The following is a 14438-nucleotide window of genomic DNA, read 5'->3' on the forward strand; positions in this document are numbered from 1 at the left end:
CCCTCCCACCATCTGCTCCTGAAACGAGGCATCTCGTGGTCATCTTGGACATGCTGTGAGAGCTTTAACAGCAGAGAGCTCTGTTACAGCACACATCTTCCTGGAAAATATTGTTGATTCAGGTAGTTTGGTTCATTTGCTTTCAGACTAGACCACCTGTTTTTAGGTTTTGATTGGGGTCAGGTGTCTACAGATACTGAGCAGGGCCTTCGTCATTGGTTTCTGCTGGTCAAAGGGATTAGACTTGGAGAGCAAAATACATCTAATTTCACCTCGACTTTGAAGTTGCATTTGACCTCAAAATAGAGGTAATGACCTTATATCTCTACAGGGCTGGATGGAAGTGATGGGTTTAGTATCCTACCAGCCATGTGAGGTCAACCTCCTCCACCCTAGTCTGTCTGTCTCTCTCATTTTCTCTCTGTCTGTCTCTCTCATTTTCTCTCTCTCTCTCTCTCTCTGTCTCCTGGTGAATGGTCTTCTTTGACAATCTGATCTGATTCATGAATTGTCATATAATATATTGGATGATGGTGATAATGACATTTATATAATAACAAAGAGAACTGTATTCATTCACAAAGGCAAGTCTCTTCCCCTAACCAATGCTGCTATTTTTCCACCACCAACTGTGTCATTAGAGTGAATCCACCATCGGCGGGGAGAAAAGCTTGGTGCCAGCACCTCTCTGAGCCCGGCTGACAAAATCAGACTAATGATCGCATGTTATTGCGTAACTGTGACGATGCAAAAAAATGAAGCAGGTCATGTCCTCATTGGGTTTTTTAATGAAAAAGTGTGTGTGTTTGAGTGAGTGCTTGTGTCACAACCTGATGTTCTGTCCTGTGATCTAGTTTCTAGAAGCTGCTCATCAGGAAGACCTTTGTTTTGGGTTGTGAAACTGGGCTGTAGGATCATTAAACATTTAGCCTGCTCAACACGACTCGATGGGCTTATATAAGTGTGCTGGTTCCTCCTGTTCACTCCCTGGGCAAGGCTGGCACCGAGCACTAAGGAAAGACGGCTAAGCCTACTTCCCAGGACTTACCAAAGAGTTGGGTCCAATTCTCTTATGTTTAGTCATTGTGCAATATTACAATGTGTTTTGATTAGGGGTGAAAAGGTTCACGAAACTCACTGTTCGGTACGGTACGGTACAGTGGTGTCACGGTACGATACGGTACAGTGGTGTCACGGTACGATACGGTACAGTGGTGTCACGGTACAGTGGTGTCACGGTTCGGTACGATACGGTACAGTGGTGTCATGGTTCGGGACGGTTTCGATACATCGACAAAATAAATGCCTGAGAAATATATGATTTGTATTTAGATTTCCCATGTATTATAATAGTAACATGGGTAGCTTGAATTCCCAGGAGCAGATGGAAACAAAGGGACAACAAAAAGCAGCAGGGCCTGCCTTGTAACATGAAATAAAACAGTCATTTAAAACAGAACTTCAACAACAGTGTATAGTCCAGCAGCATATATCAACATTAAGTCACATAGCAGTGCCTTAAACAACATAGGACCACTTGAGACTGGTTACTTGAAAAAAAATATTTAAAAAATTATCAGATTTTCACGTTTTTCTTTAAGAAGATTAGTCTATCCACGTTATCTGCAGTGAGCACAGATCGGCTTGCTGTGACAATGTCAGCCGCTGTGGAGAATACCCTCTCGCTAGGGACAGAGGTCCCAGGCACAGCCAGGTAGCGCCTTGCTAACATGGCAACATGACGGTATATTAACTCTTTGGTTTTCCACCATGAAAGTGGATCAGCATCCAGGGGAATACAGTCCACTTCCCTGTATGAGGTCACCTCCTCCTCCTCTATGACCTTGACCTTTGACTTGGTTCCCTGCTCCTGGGTCGTGAACAACTCCCCAAAAGGCTCAGCCATGGCAGAATTCTTTTCTGGAGGAGAACCCCTGTCGCCTGCCGTCTCTGGAGGGGGGTTGGCTCCTGTGGTAGCTGTGGCTTGACCCTGCAGAATTAAATTAGATGAAAATTACTATCTCTGAAGTGGCTTTAAAAATATGATTTGTTGTTAGAAATATATATCAGACACTATTATTACAATTATTACTTTATAATTGTTAAATCACAAATGAACTATATAAATACAATACCTATTGGTCACAATTTCTGCTGTGAGTTCATTGTAGACTCTCAGACTCTCAGCAGCATCCAGGTGCAGCAGGGTCTTGAACCGGGGCTCCAATGCTCTTGTGTAAGAAGTCTTGGACACCAGGGTCAGCATATCAAGGCTCCAGGTTAACTCTGACAGCAGTCTTGACATCCCTTACTGTGGGTTCATCTTCATCAGATGACACCATTGATTTCTGGACCATTGTTTTCATAGGCAGGACCATGGAAACTGATGGAATGCTCTCAGTGCAGATCAGTGTTGTGACTGTTTTGAGAGGTTTGCACACTTTGATAACTTCCTCTGCTAGTCTTATGTCATTTTCAGACAAACTCACAATATCTTTTGACGTTCTTCCTCACGGCTTGATCAGTCAGTGTAGAATACACCGCAACTTTTTGCTCAAGGTATCTCTCAACCATGTCATGGCTTGAATTCCATCTAGTAGGGACATCTTGGATTAGTTTGTGGTTTGGCAGCTCCAGCATCTCCTGTTTTGTCTTGAAAACATGTGCAGCAGTTGTGCTTTTATGAAAGAAGGATACCACCTTCCTGATCTTTGCTTGGAGGCAAGAGACTGGATTCACTGACGTTGCTTTTTGAGACGCTAGATTAATAACGTGAGCAAAGCATCACATCTGGTGTCCCAATCCAGCTAGTGTAACTGCATTTACAATATGTCTAGCGTTGTCAGTGGTCACAGGAATCGTTACATTATCCCTCCAACTTCCACACTACAACTACTTCCCTCAGCTCTTCCCCCAAGTTTACACTGGTGTGACTCCTCTCAAGGGGACGTATTTGAAGGACATGGCTTTTTATCTCCCACTCTGCCGTAATGAAATGAGACGTTACAGTAAGGTAGCTCTCTGTAGCTCTAGACGTCCAACTGTCTGGTGTTAGAGCAACAGACCGTACGGAAAGGAATGGTAAAGTGCGTCTCGACCACTTTAAACATGTTTCGGAACCCTGCATTCTCTACCACAGAGAAGGGTCTCATATCTGCCGCTATGACTTTTGCTATCGCTGCATTGATTTCTTTAGCCATACCGGAGTCAGCCGCATGTTGTTGCCTGAAGGCTGTGGGGAGTCGTGGTTGCCGTTAAATTTTTTCGCCTAGTCCCGCCAATTGGCACTTTGGGGTGATGTCGGCGCAAATGAGTAGTCATGTTACTCGTATTGCCACTCGAATAGGCTATCGGTAATGAACAGAGCCTACATGTTGTAGAAGTTTAATCCACCACTCGTTGGCAATCCCCGTTATAGTTTATGTAAAGGGTTGCGTCAATCGAATCTGGTATCAGGATAAAATGTGATTCAGAGTCACCGAATATACTTTTAAGTATTTTTATTTAACATAAGCGATAAATGGTAAATAAAATTTTCGTATATATGGGTTCACTGTATCACCACGCAGGGTAAAGCAGAGAACTGACTGAAATAGTACAGACATCTTCTTTTATACTGTGACAGAGGTAGTTCCAACTTTAGAGTTGGCCTGTCACAGTAGAGGCTTAGCGTGGTTTAAACTTGCTAGCCTATCGGTGGTGCCCAGGCTGGTCCCAGCCTCACAGCACACAGGATCCAGATATCCGGAAGTGTTTGTTGTGAAGTTTGAGCGGAGTTGTCGGTTGTTACATTGCTCAGTTCCTGTTTTCTTGTTATTCAGCATTTTTCCATCTTGTCTCAACCTTCTGGTTTGCACAGTCGACACCCTAGATTAACAACAGCTTTTCTGCAGTCACGCTATGTTTTGTGATTAACATGTCCTATTTCTATAAGGCATATCTTTTTGTTAAAAAGAGAACAAAACCATCCTTCACAATAGTGAAACCGAAATGTTCCCAGACGGCAGACCTGAATGGTACTGGGGCGTCTTCTAGTTCTGACTCGCCATGTTGCTCCTTTGCATTTAGCTAACTGCTAATTCCTTCATAAGCTAATTGCTGCTACGACGGTCTCAGTTCTGTTCTCGCTGGAATGAAATAACTAATGAGCGGAGCTGCATACAGCTACGAGACTAAACTTTTTATTTATTTAAAGACAACTTTATTACTATTTGGATATTTTTCCCACGTTAATTTATACGCCATTGGTTTATGCAATAATATTTGTTTTTACAATAACATATATTTTCCTAGCTATAATATATGATTAATGTATTGTTCGGTTCGCAGTGCGTACCGCACCGTGGACCGAACGGTTCAATACGAATACACGTAGCGTTTCACCCCTAGTTTTGATGCTTTCGCCATAGAATCTGGAGTTAGAATTGGTAGATGCTCATTGCTCAAGTAGAACTACGACAACACTCTACGACTACGCTCTACGACTACTAATGAAAACCCTTATGCTAGTATGTGTATGAGTCTCTAGTTCCCTTAGCAACAATCCTCTACCCATGACATTGATGCTCTACTAATGATAGGTGGTACTCTACTCTGGTGTTGACACAGCTGGTGTTTGTTCAGAGGACAGAGATGGCTATCACGGGCAGGTCAAGGTTCCCCTGCCACTACCCTGTGTGTGTGTAGGGGCCACACCTGGGTTTGTTATTTAAATACTTTTAGTTTTATGCATATGTGAGTATATCCAAATACACAGCCCAAAACATGTACTTTTACTTCAGTATTTTAATAGTCGTTTGGAGAAACAAATAGTCGGCCAAATTGTATTTTCATATACCTAGGTTAAATGCATGGGAGTGTATTTGAGTCAGTATATTTGAGTTTTTTCAAATACATTCCAAGTGTATACAAACACGTTCCAATATTCAACTATTTGTTTTTATCTGAATAGTTATTTTTAAAATGAATAGAAAGATACCTGAAATAGCTGAAATAATATTTGAATTGGTCTGGTAGGGGCACCTGGTTCCACACCCTGTACACTGGGCCCCTGGCCACCAGCTAAATGAGAGGTTACACACCCTGTACACTGGGCCCCTGGCCACCAGCTAAATGAGAGGTTACACACCCTGTACACTGGGCCATTGGCCACCAGCTAAATGAGAGGTTACACACCCTGTACACTGGGCCCCTGGCCACCAGCTAAATGAGAGCCTACACACCCTGTATACTGGGCCCCTGGCCACCAGCTAAATGAGAGGTTACACACCCTGTACACTGGGCCCCTGGCCACCAGCTAAATGAGAGGTTACACACCCTGTACACTGGGCCCCTGGCCACCAGCTAAATGAGAGCCTACACACCCTGTACACTGGGCCCCTGGCCACCAGCTAAATGAGAGCCTACACACCCTGTACACTGGGCCCCTGGCCACCAGTTAAATGAGAGCCTGCACACCCTGTACACTGGGCCCCTGGCCACCAGCTAAATGAGAGGTTACACACCCTGTACACTGGGCCCCTGGCCACCAGCTAAATGAGAGGTTACACACCCTGTACACTGGGCCCCTGGCCACCAGCTAAATGAGAGCCTACACACCCTGTACACTGGGCCCCTGGCCACCAGCTAAATGAGAGCCTACACACCCTGTACACTGGGCCCCTGGCCACCAGTTAAATGAGAGCCTACACACCCTGTACACTGGGCCCCTGGCCACCAGCTAAATGAGAGCCTACACACCCTGTACACTGGGCCCCTGGCCACCAGCTAAATGAGAGCCTACACACCCTGTACACTGGGCCCCTGGCCACCAGTTAAATGAGAGCCTACACACTCTGTACACTGGGCCCCTGGCCACCAGCTAAATGAGAGCCTACACACCCTGTACACTGGGCCCCTGGCCACCAGCTAAATGAGAGGTTACACACCCTGTACACTGGGCCCCTGGCCACCAGTTAAATGAGAGGTTACACACCATGTACACTGGGCCCCTGGCCACCAGCTAAATGAGAGGTTACACACCCTGTACACTGGGCCCCTGGCCACCAGCTAAATGAGAGCCTACACACCCTGTACACTGGGCCCCTGGCCACCAGTTAAATGAGAGCCTACACACCCTGTACACTGGGCCCCTGGCCACCAGCTAAATGAGAGGTTACACACCCTGTACACTGGGCCCCTGGCCACCAGCTAAATGAGAGCCTACACACCCTGTACACTGGGCCCCTGGCCACCAGTTAAATGAGAGCCTACACACCCTGTACACTGGGCCCCTGGCCACCAGCTAAATGAGAGGTTGTGCTGTGAAATAAGAATGGGATTATTTTGTCTGTTTTGTTTGCTTTATATCCCTCCTTTTTGATGATGTAGGACATTGGTGTTTGAGTCAACGATGTGTATGTGAATGATGTAGTTACGATGACTTTGATGTGTAATGAGTGCATTCCAAGCCTCTTTTAAAAGATCAGAAGGCTCGGTGCTATTTTACAAGAGGCCCACCGTTTCATTAAATCTTTTCATATCTAAACTGTGTTTTTACCTGAGTTCTCTTGATGAGTTCCAAATGCACCCTATGCACTTCTTTTGACCAGGGCCTATAGGGGTCTGGTCAAAAATAGTGCACTATAACAGAGAATAGGGTGTCATTTGGGACTCAAATGCTGTCTATCTATGCAGACTAGGACTCAAAAGCATGTATTGTAACAGCAGAGTTGTGTTTAAACCAAATAGATACGTCTCTCTGTGTCTAATTATTAATAAGTCTGCTGTTTGCTCCAGACACATTAAAAATATTTTTGGTTGATGAGATTAAGTCAGTAAGACAGAAGAGCTCTCAGAAGATGAATACATTTGTCTGTTTTGTGTTTTCTCTAGGTGAGGAAACGGTGTTAACGATTTGACCGGACCAGGAAATCATCTCTCCAGAGAGGTAAGATATATTTATTTACCTGCCTAAACGCCACTCTTCCTCTGACTTATTGTGTAGCAGCACCAGTGGGTTGTATCAACAACCCCAATTCATGTATCACGTTCATTGTAGACTTGTTACGTCTTTCAATGAAAAGACATTGCTATTCTCTCAAGTGCTTCAAGTGCAGTAGGCTAAGCATTACTCTGCATGGAAAGCTTTCTTCACCGTGCCACAGACGTTTTCAAAAATAAACGGACACTCTGGGTTGCCACTTTCTTATTTTGGAAACGCTGAACTAACAAATGATATGGCTTTGATTTGTCTGTTGGTGGTCACTCTGTGCCTGTCTGGAGTGACGTTTTACTGTGGTTGCACACACACACACACACACACACACCACAATATGTTTTACTGCTTTTGGAAGTTATCCTACATGGGAAATAGTGACTGGTTTTGTCTCCCTAAAATGTTCAGTTTACAGTCTGTCTCTCTCCTCGTCCTCCCTTGTTCCTCTCCTCCCCCGTCTGTGGTTGAAGAGGGCCTGACCATGCCTCTCCTATGTCATCTGATTTGTTTAACATTTCTTCATCTCCTCATCATTTTTCGCCGGCTCGGTCTGGTCTAGACGTTTTCCTTGACGTACCGACCTGTTATGTGTTGTTTATGGTTCTAACAGCACCACCCCTCTTCAGTGGACAACTTTACTACTATTTATGCTACATGACATGAGCCTCCTCATCAGTTTCTGAACTGTGTATCGAGGTCATGACAATAAGCTTTAGTCATGACGATAAGGCCTAGGTTGGCCTGTCAACATTATCCAGGGAACGTGTTTGGCACATAATGAGACACGTATAGTGCATATAGTGTCTGCCTGGGGCTTGGCAACCTGCCAGAGTAGGAACTGAATGAACAAAGATGCTCTAAACCGACTAGACCGAGGGGGGGGGGGGGGGGTTATGAGCTTTGTCAAGGTTGCTATCTGAGCTATCTCCGTTTTCACTATAGGTTTATCTTTGAATCAACCAGTCTTTAACCATTCTTTAACTAGGCAAGTCAATTGCTTTCATATGGAATGTGACGCCTTGCATGTAGAGCTTTCACCATTTGAATTGTCCGTGGACATAGTCTGTCTGCTCTGTGCGTCGTCCATATTTAGGATTTGCAGTTAAGTGAGGCTGCTAATCTCTCTGGCTAAGCTCCTTATACTGCATTTATACATTACACCACAATGGAAAGTGGATTTGAGTTTGTCGCTTTAAGCTAGTTAATCATTTCATAGTGCTTTTTCTGTCTGCTATCTTGCCTCGATAGCAATATCTGAAGAGACAAAAGTCTGAAAATGACGAATTCTTATTTGGGCTGATCCTGTTTTCGTGTTAAAATACTTGTGTGATGATGCAAGTTAACAATGGTGTTGGAGTGAAATAAAGAATTGAGGCCAAATGTTTTTCCCTTTCTCTCCCTTTCTCTCCTACATCTCTCTCTTCCCTCTCCCCCCTCTATGCGTTTCCATGTGGTTAATTTATTCCATTCCTCCAAGGCAGTCTGATGTGACTAATGTCTAGGCCAGGGGTACACACACACACCACAGAGAGACAGAGAACCAGGCATTCCAAGGGGTTGTGAGGGCGTCAGCCCAGAGAGGTACACCCATTGCCCCTGAAAGGAGGACCGGAGGAGGGAAAAAAGGAGAGAGAATAGAGAGAAAAAGCTGCATGACTCGTAAACCTTTTACAGGACCGGATGGCTGGATGGATGGATGGGTGGGTGGATGTGAAGGGTTCAGTACCAACCATGCAAGGTCCAGTTGTTCCTCTCTTTCTCTCCCTCTGTCATTCACCCTGGTAAGACGAGCTATGCTAGCTGTACTAGACCAGTGTGTAGGACAGTAAAGAGACCTTGCTAGCTCCCTGGGCCACCATTTAAACCTACACACACACACACACACACACCCACACATATCACATGTTTGTTTTACTATCCTTGTGGGGACCAAAACATTTATTCCCATTCAAAATCATATTTTCCAAAACCCTAAACTTAGCCTAAAATGGCCTTTTTTCTTGTGGGGACCAACAAATGTCCACACTTGTCTGAACTTTCCTTGTTTTACTATCCTTGTGAGAACTTATTGTCCCCACAAAGATAGTAATACCAAAAACCCACACACACAGAGCTCCCTGGGCTGCCATTTAAACCTCTTCTCCTCCCCAGACCCACGTGAAACACTCAGCTGTAAGTCTAACACGCTCCACACTGACTCCACACTCCACTTCCCGATCGGCAGGACTTCTCGCAGTAATGATGTCATGCACCTTGTTATTATGATATAATCGTTACTACCGCTCCATCTGGTCATGTTTAAAGACCGCTCAGTGGTTACCCATGTGATTCCCCGGAATTTAAAGCAAATCACAAGTATATTAGTCTCTCACATTGTACAGTAAGATGTACAGTGCTTTCAGAAGGTATTCAAACCCCTAATCTTATTCCATATTTTTTATGTTACAGCCTGAATTCAAAATGTATACAATGTTTGTTTTTCTCACCCATCTACACGCAATGCTCCACAATGACAAAGTGAAAAGATGTTTTTGGAAATGTTTTCTAATTTATTGAAAATGAAATACAGAAATACATCTAATTTACATAAGTATTCATACCCCTGAGTCAATACTTTGTAGAATCACCTTTGGCAGTGATTACAGCTGTGAGTCTTTCTGGTTAAGTCTCTAAGAACTTTCCACACCTGGATTGTGCAATATTTGCCCATTTATTATTTTCAAAAATTCTTCAAACTCTGTCAGATTGGTTGTTGATCATTGCTAGACAACCATTTTCAGGCCTTGTCATAGATTTTCAAGTAGATTTAAGTCAAAACTGTAACTTGGCCACTCAGGAACATTCACTGTCTTCTTGGTTGAAAGCAGACTGAACCAGGTTTTCCTCTAGGATTTTGCCTGTGCTTAGCTCCATTCAGTTTCTTTTTTATCCTGAAAAACTCCCCAGTTCTTAACGATTACAAGCATACCCATAACATGATACAACCACCACTATGCTTGAAAATATGGAGAGTGGTACTCAGTAATGTGTTGTATTGGATTTTCCTCCAACGTAACACTTTGCATTCAAGACAAAAAGTGAATTGCTTTGCCACATTTTTTGCAGTATTACTTTAGCGCCTTGTTGGTAGTGCTGCTGAATGTGGTGTTGATAGTGCTGCTGTATGTGGTGCTGTATGTGATGTTGGTAGTGCTGCTGTATGTGATGTTGGTAGTGCTGCTGTATGTGGTGTTGGTAGTGCTGCTGTATGTGGTGCTGGTAGTGCTGCTGTATGTGGTGCTGGTAGTGCTGCTGTATGTGGTGTTGGTAGTGCTGCTGTATGTGATGTTGGTAGTGCTGCTGTATGTGGTGCTGGTAGTAGTGCTGCTGTATGTGGTGCTGGTAGTAGTGCTGCTGTATGTGGTGCTGGTAGTAGTGCTGCTGCTGTATGTGGTGCTGCTGTATGTGGTGCTGGTGGTAGTGCTGCTGCTGTATGTGGTGCTGGTAGTAGTGCTGCTGCTGTATGTGGTGCTGGTAGTAGTGCTGCTGTATGTGGTGCTGGTAGTAGTGCTGCTGTATGTGGTGCTGGTAGTAGTGCTGCTGTATGTGGTGTTGTTGGTAGTGCTGCTGTATGTGGTGCTGCTGTATGTGGTGTTGCTGGTAGTGCTGCTGTATGTGTTGCTGGTAGTGCTGCTGTATGTGTTGCTGGTAGTGCTGCTGTATGTGGTGCTGGTAGTGCTGCTGTATGTGGTGTTGGTAGTGCTGCTGTATGTGGTGTTGGTAGTGCTGCTGTATGTGGTGTTGGTAGTGCTGCTGTATGTGGTGTTGGTAGCGCTGCTGTATGTGGTGTTGGTAGCGCTGCTGTATGTGGTGCTGGTAGCGCTGCTGTATGTGGTGCTGGTAGCGCTGCTGTATGTGGTGTTGGTAGCGCTGCTGTATGTGGTGTTGGTAGCGCTGCTGTATGTGGTGTTGGTAGCGCTGCTGTATGTGGTGTTGGTAGTGCTGCTGTATGTGGTGTTGGTGGGGCTGCTGTATGTGGTGTTGGTAGTGCTGCTGTATGTGGTGTTGGTAGTGCTGCTGTATGTGGTGCTGGTAGTGCTGCTGTATGTAGTGTTGGTAGTGCTGCTGTATGTGGTGTTGGTAGTGCTGCTGTATGTGGTGTTGGTGGGGCTGCTGTATATGGTGTTGGTAGTGCTGCTGTATGTGGTGTTGGTAGTGCTGCTGTATGTGGTGCTGGTAGTGCTGCTGTATGTAGTGTTGGTAGTGCTGCTGTATGTGGTGTTGGTAGTGCTGCTGTATGTGGTGTTGGTAGTGCTGCTGTATGTGGTGTTGGTAGTGCTGCTGTATGTGGTGTTGGTAGTGCTGCTGTATGTGGTGTTGGTAGTGCTGCTGTATGTGGTGTTGGTAGTGCTGCTGTATGTGGTGTTGGTAGTGCTGCTGTATGTAGTGTTGGTAGTGCTGCTGTATGTGGTGTTGGTAGCGCTGCTGTATGTGGTGCTGGTAGTAGTGCTGCTGTATGTGGTGCTGGTAGTAGTGCTGCTGTATGTGGTGTTGTTGGTGGTGCTGGTGGTAGTGCTGCTGTATGTGGTGCTGCTGTATGTGGTGCTGCTGTATGTGGTGTTGCTGGTGGTGCTGCTGTATGTGTTGTTGCTGGTAGTGCTGCTGTATGTGGTGTTGCTGGTAGTGCTGCTGTATGTGGTGTTGGTAGCGCTGCTGTATGTGGTGTTGGTAGCGCTGCTGTATGTGGTGTTGGTAGCGCTGCTGTATGTGGTGTTGGTAGCGCTGCTGTATGTGGTGTTGGTAGCGCTGCTGTATGTGGTGTTGATAGCGCTGCTGTATGTGGTGTTGGTAGTGCTGCTGTATGTGGTGCTGGTAGTGCTGCTGTATGTGGTGCTGGTAGTGCTGCTGTATGTGGTGTTGGTAGTGCTGCTGTATGTGGTGCTGGTAGCGCTGCTGTATGTGGTGCTGGTAGCGCTGCTGTATGTGGTGTTGGTAGCGCTGCTGTATGTGGTGCTGGTAGCGCTGCTGTATGTGGTGTTGGTAGCGCTGCTGTATGTGGTGCTGGTAGCGCTGCTGTATGTGGTGCTGGTAGCGCTGCTGTATGTGGTGTTGGTAGCGCTGCTGTATGTGGTGTTGGTAGCGCTGCTGTATGTGGTGCTGGTAGTGCTGCTGTATGTGGTGCTGGTAGTGCTGCTCTATGTGGTGTTGGTAGTGCTGCTGTATGTGGTGCTGGTAGTGCTGCTGTATGTAGTGTTGGTAGTGCTGCTGTATGTGGTGTTGGTAGTGCTGCTGTATGTAGTGTTGGTAGTGCTGCTGTATGTGGTGTTGGTAGTGCTGCTGTATGTGGTGCTGGTAGTGCTGCTGTATGTAGTGTTGGTAGTGCTGCTGTATGTGGTGCTGGTAGTGCTGCTGTATGTGGTGTTGGTAGTGCTGCTGTATGTGGTGTTGGTAGTGCTGCTGTATGTAGTGTTGGTAGTGCTGCTGTATGTGGTGCTGGTAGTGCTGCTGTATGTGGTGCTGGTAGTGCTGCTGTATGTGGTGCTGGTAGTGCTGCTGTATGTGGTGTTGGTAGTGCTGCTGTATGTGGTGTTGGTAGTGCTGCTGTATGTAGTGTTGGTAGTGCTGCTGTATGTGGTGCTGGTAGTGCTGCTGTATGTGGTGTTGGTAGTGCTGCTGTATGTGGTGTTGGTAGTGCTGCTGTATGTGGTGTTGGTAGTGCTGCTGTATGTGGTGTTGGTAGTGCTGCTGTATGTGGTGTTGGTAGTGCTGCTGTATGTAGTGTTGGTAGTGCTGCTGTATGTAGTGTTGGTAGTGCTGCTGTATGTGGTGCTGGTAGTGCTGCTGTATGTGGTGCTGGTAGTGCTGCTGTATGTAGTGTTGGTAGTGCTGCTGTATGTGGTGCTGGTAGTGCTGCTGTATGTGGTGTTGGTAGTGCTGCTGTATGTGGTGTTGGTAGTGCTGCTGTATGTAGTGTTGGTAGTGCTGCTGTATGTGGTGCTGGTAGTGCTGCTGTATGTGGTGTTGGTAGTGCTGCTGTATGTGGTGTTGGTAGTGCTGCTGTATGTAGTGTTGGTAGTGCTGCTGTATGTGGTGCTGGTAGTGCTGCTGTATGTGGTGTTGGTAGTGCTGCTGTATGTGGTGCTGGTAGTGCTGCTGTATGTGGTGCTGGTAGTGCTGCTGTATGTGGTGTTGGTAGTGCTGCTGTATGTGGTGTTGGTAGTGCTGCTGTATGTGGTGCTGGTAGTGCTGCTGTATGTGGTGTTGGTAGTGCTGCTGTATGTGGTGCTGGTAGTGCTGCTGTATGTGGTGCTGGTAGTGCTGCTGTATGTGGTGCTGGTAGTGCTGCTGTATGTGGTGCTGGTAGTGCTGCTGTATGTGGTGTTGGTAGTGCTGCTGTATGTGGTGCTGGTAGTGCTGCTGTATGTGGTGCTGGTAGTGCTGCTGTATGTGGTGCTGGTAGTGCTGCTGTATGTGGTGTTGGTAGTGCTGCTGTATGTGGTGCTGGTAGTGCTGCTGTATGTGGTGCTGGTAGTGCTGCTGTATGTGGTGCTGGTAGTGCTGCTGTATGTGGTGCTGGTAGTGCTGCTGTATGTGGTGCTGGTAGTGCTGCTGTATGTGGTGTTGGTAGTGCTGCTGTATGTGGTGCTGGTAGTGCTGCTGTATGTGGTGCTGGTAGTGCTGCTGTAGCATCCTCTCCTCCTCCTCCTCTGTTCTCTGCTCTAATCATCTGGCTTTACCCAACGTCTTATCTCTCTCTGTGGAGTAGCGCAAACTCTCTCTCTCTCTCTCTGGAGCAAACTAATGGACACATGAAAGCAGCCTGGATTCTCTCTATCGGTGTCGATTCCTCTCTCTCTCTCTGAAGGACAGATATGCAGTCTGGCTGCCCACACAACCTCTCTCCACTGATAGAACGTGTCCCTCACGTGTGTCTTGGTTGGAGTTGAATTTAAGAGCCTGGTAAAAATCTGTACGTCCAGGAGGTTTTCATTTATAGAAAATGTAAAAAGCATGTGGAGGGAGATTATAGATGTGGTGTGGCCAAAGTGACTGTGTGTCTGTGTGTGAGTGAGACAGAGAGTTGTAGAGACCCAGTGGATGTGTGGATCTTGAGGCTTAGCCGAAGTGACAGGTTGAAATTGTGGTGATTTGAAAGGTATGTGAGCGATATCAGGTTTTTGAAGTGAGTGTTGGGGGGGTTGTTGTATGTTAGGGTGTCTGCAGATGGCCTTTCTCTCACTCCCTCTATCTCTAGTAGTGACCTCAGAGCCATAGAATGCTGAAAACACAGTAGAGTCTGTTTATCTGCTAAACACTGGCCTGAGAGCTGACAGGCTGGGCTTCACGCGCACACACACACACACACACACACACACACACACACACACACACACACACACACGGGGCCGGGGGGAAACGCCACTGGGCTGCTCCAGATTAATCAGTAGGGGTGTTTCCCTGACACATACCAGCTGTGCTGGTC

At 46.2% G+C, this 14438-nt stretch overlaps 1 protein-coding gene across 7 annotated transcripts in view; it reads left to right on the top strand.

Annotated features, from left to right (window-relative positions):
• add3a (adducin 3 (gamma) a) overlaps positions 1 to 14438 on the top strand; it is a 153438-nt gene that overhangs the window by 19210 nt on the left and 119790 nt on the right. For all 7 annotated transcript variants that reach the window (XM_071389302.1, XM_071389290.1, XM_071389297.1 and 4 more), the window contains exon 2: positions 6874 to 6928. The gene's annotated coding sequence lies outside the window, so the exon portion shown is untranslated. The remainder of the gene's footprint in view (positions 1 to 6873; positions 6929 to 14438) is intronic.

The sequence above is a fragment of the Salvelinus alpinus genome, chromosome 2, assembly GCF_045679555.1.
Source record: "Salvelinus alpinus chromosome 2, SLU_Salpinus.1, whole genome shotgun sequence".
Taxonomy (NCBI): domain Eukaryota; kingdom Metazoa; phylum Chordata; class Actinopteri; order Salmoniformes; family Salmonidae; genus Salvelinus; species Salvelinus alpinus.